The sequence below is a fragment of the Podarcis filfolensis genome (assembly GCF_964270895.1).
Source record: "Podarcis filfolensis genome assembly, contig: HAP1_SCAFFOLD_232, whole genome shotgun sequence".
NCBI lineage: Eukaryota > Metazoa > Chordata > Lepidosauria > Squamata > Lacertidae > Podarcis > Podarcis filfolensis.
The window spans coordinates 11,355-14,639 of NW_028149369.1; the positions used below are offsets into that span (position 1 = coordinate 11,355).

Below are 3,285 nucleotides of genomic sequence, written 5' to 3' on the forward strand. Positions count from 1 at the left end.
CAAGAAAACTTCTCAAAAGAAGCAATAAAGCAAAAGTCCAAAAAACAAGCTAAACCAATGGAAAACAAATGAAGCCAGCTGCAAACAAAGCACATTCACCAGAAACCCAAGACTAAGTGAAAACTAGTATGCTATGTTGGTTAATTTCTGTTGCTTGAAGTGCTTTTGGACTCCCATAAATTGCATGCTTGTTGAGTTTCTGGTTTTGCTTTTTAAAAACTGGTTTCCAGTTTCTTGTGGCATTGCTTTGTAATTGGTGGCTTTACTGCTTCTTTTTTGTTTTCTGCTGATTTGTTTAATTTGGGGTGGTTTTGCTTGTTTTTTGCATTTAATTGTTTTGCTTCTTTGACTTTGAATGGTTCTGCGGTTTGGGGTGAGATTGTTTCTTTTCCATTGATTTGGCTTGGTTTTCATGTCTCCTGCTTTTGCCTCATTTTGGGAATATTTCTTGGTTTTTGTGCTTCTGGTGGTATTTCTTCAATTTTATGACATAACCAAGCCAAAACACCAGAAACACAGAAACAAATCATAAAGAAGCAGAGGTACCAGAAATCCAAAGCAAATTAATCAGAAATCCAAACAACCTATGAAGATGATGCAATACCAAAAGAAACACAAAAGCCAATTAAAAAACTGCTAAATGAACCAACACCACAAGAAACAAAGAAAGTCTCATGACCTACGAAATGAAGCAATAACACAAAACACCACAAAAAGAAGCAAAGTGTTTAGGATTAGGTTTGGGTAAAGGTTAGAGTTACAGTGAGAGTTGGGTTTGAGTTGGATTAGGATTAGGAGTTAGAGTTAGAGTTGGGGTTGAGTTACGGTAAGAGAAGAACAGCAGCAGGAGAAATATAATTTTATTACTTAGGGTTAGGGTTAAATTAGGCTTAGGTTTAGACTGAGGCTTAGGTTTGGGTTAAGGTTAGGGTTAGAGTGAGGATTAGATTTGAGTTAGGGTGAGCATTAGAGTTAAGGTTTGGTATTGGGTTGGATTTGAGTTAGGCTAAGAGAAGAACAGCAGCAGGAGCAATATAATTTTATTATTTATACTCCACCCAAGTCACTTGTGGCCGCTTTCAATAAAAGGTAAAAACATGAGCGCACTCTAAGTGAATGCTCATGAATGTAGAAACTCTTACTTCCCATAGTTCCCATAGAATTCCCAAAGAAGACCTGGGAATTGTAGCTCTGAGCTTCTTTGCAGAGGGTTGGGGAACCCTTGGGTTCCCCTTCCATCTCTTCTAGGATGCTCCCTGTCTCACTCACTCACTCACTCACTCTCACTCCTCCTCTCCTTTTCATGGCAGTTTCACCTTTTTCTGCACTCCTAGCTCGGAAGGGCGGAAGAGGCTATGCTGCCGCCATATTGGGCGAGGGCAGGGGTACCGGAAGGAGGTGTCACCGGAGGAGAGGCATGAGCACAGGAAGGGGAGGGAAACGGGCGGAAGAGGCTGTGCTGCCGCCATGTTGGGCGAGGGTAGGATTACCGGAAGGAGGTGCCACGGGAGGAGAGGCATGAGCACAGGAAGGGGAGGGAAACGGGCGGAAGAGGCTGTGCGACGTTGGGCCAGCAGAGGCGTGCCAAGCCAGGCTGGCCCTCTCTCTTTCTCCCACCCACTCTCTCTCGACCCCGCTCTCCCCAGGGGGCAGCCCTGCCCCCCGCCTCGTCCTCACCTGCCTTTCTCCCCCAGTGGCCTTCCTCTCGTGCCCCTTGGCGGTGGGATGGTGTGGGTGGGCCGCGGAAGTTTATATACAAGAATATACATACCTAGGTATAGGTGTCCGTTTGTAAATATATAAAAATAAAATGGATATATGTATATGTGTGTGTATATATGCAGTGCTTCTTTTCTAAAGAAAATGATTGGGGGTACTCTCATTTTGACTCAAGAAAATCACCATTTTATAGTTCAAACCGGGAAAAATAAATACAGTAAATGGACAAAAGTACATTCACAAAATGTTTTAGGAGTATGCATTCCCCTGCGTCCCCCCCAGAAAAAAAGCACTGTATATGTTCTGCCAAGGGCAGGGTTATTTCTGGATTTGGAGCCAATAAGCACGCGAGTGGATGAAGAATAAGCAATGCTTTATTTGCATAAGGTTAACAGATAGCAGCAGGCATATAAAACACAAATTATAGCATACTAGAGAGGAGTCGCAAACAATCTCCCCTTCAGCTGCCTGGAGCTCCTGGTAGAGCAGCGAGAGAGACCCCTGGCCGACACTCTCACAGCATATGGTACCTCCATTTGTGAAGAAGCTCACTGAGCCCCTTCAGCCTACAGCTTTTATAGACAACTTTGATTTGATTGATTGCACCTGGTTAGCAGGCATCACTCATGATCAGCCTGGGACACCGGGTGCAACTAATGCAGAGCAGCTGAGAGTCTCCAACCCAATTCACTGCAACTGGGTATCCTCCCGAGTAGCCAATCAGAACACAGGGGACCCAGAAAACTCCTGACACAGGTGTGTGAAAAACAAATTATACTATCATGTTTTAGCAAACCTTAAACCGCGGATGTAAAAGCGAAAGAGACATGTCATCTAACTCTTTGAATTTACAATGGTCTTCCGTGTTTCCACTACAGTATGTGTGTGTTACAGATAGGTAGCCGTATTGGTCTGCCATAGTCAAAACAAAAAAAAATTTCTTCCAGTAGCACCTTAAAGACCAATTAAGTTAGTTCTTGGTATGAGCTTTCGTGTGCATGTGTGAAGAAGTGTGCATGCATAAGCCCAAACAGAGCGTTACTATCATCTTTTTATTTAGATGGAAACCAAAACACCGTTTTGCTTTTGTTAGGAGTGATTCTGGTGCGCACCCAAAAAACACGATGCGAATTGAAATAAGCCCAGTCAATGCTTATTCGTCTTCTTTCTACGCATATGGAAGCGATTAGAAGGTGTTTTGTTATTTTGGTCTCGTTAAATACACTTTGCTATTTTTGGGTCAATGTGCATTAACACCATAGAACACGAAATTGGCGAAATCCATATTTTTCTTTCTATGTAGATGGAACCCAAATCAACCTGTTTTGCTTTGTTTAAGCGTATTACACTTTGCTATGTGGGTGAACCAACACTGAAAGAACAATCCAAGCTTATATGTCCTCTTTCTACTGAGATGGAACCAAAACACCTATGCTAGATTTGGGCTGATAAACATTTCACTGCTACTTTTGGTTGAATGTGCATTCCAACTCCAAAAACACCAATTTTAAATCAGCCCAAGCAGAGCGTTATTATCATCGTTTTATGTAGATGGAAACCAAAACA

The 3,285-nt window shown here is 42.6% G+C and overlaps 1 long non-coding RNA gene across 1 annotated transcript; it reads left to right on the forward strand.

Annotated features, from left to right (window-relative positions):
* The first annotated feature begins 224 nt into the window (after positions 1–224).
* On the forward strand, positions 225–1,151 carry LOC310755104. Its single transcript, XR_014544155.1, has 3 exons — positions 225–542; positions 756–888; positions 1,031–1,151. It is a non-coding gene; the product is annotated as an uncharacterized lncRNA (long non-coding RNA).
* Positions 1,152–3,285: the final 2,134 nt, after the last annotated feature.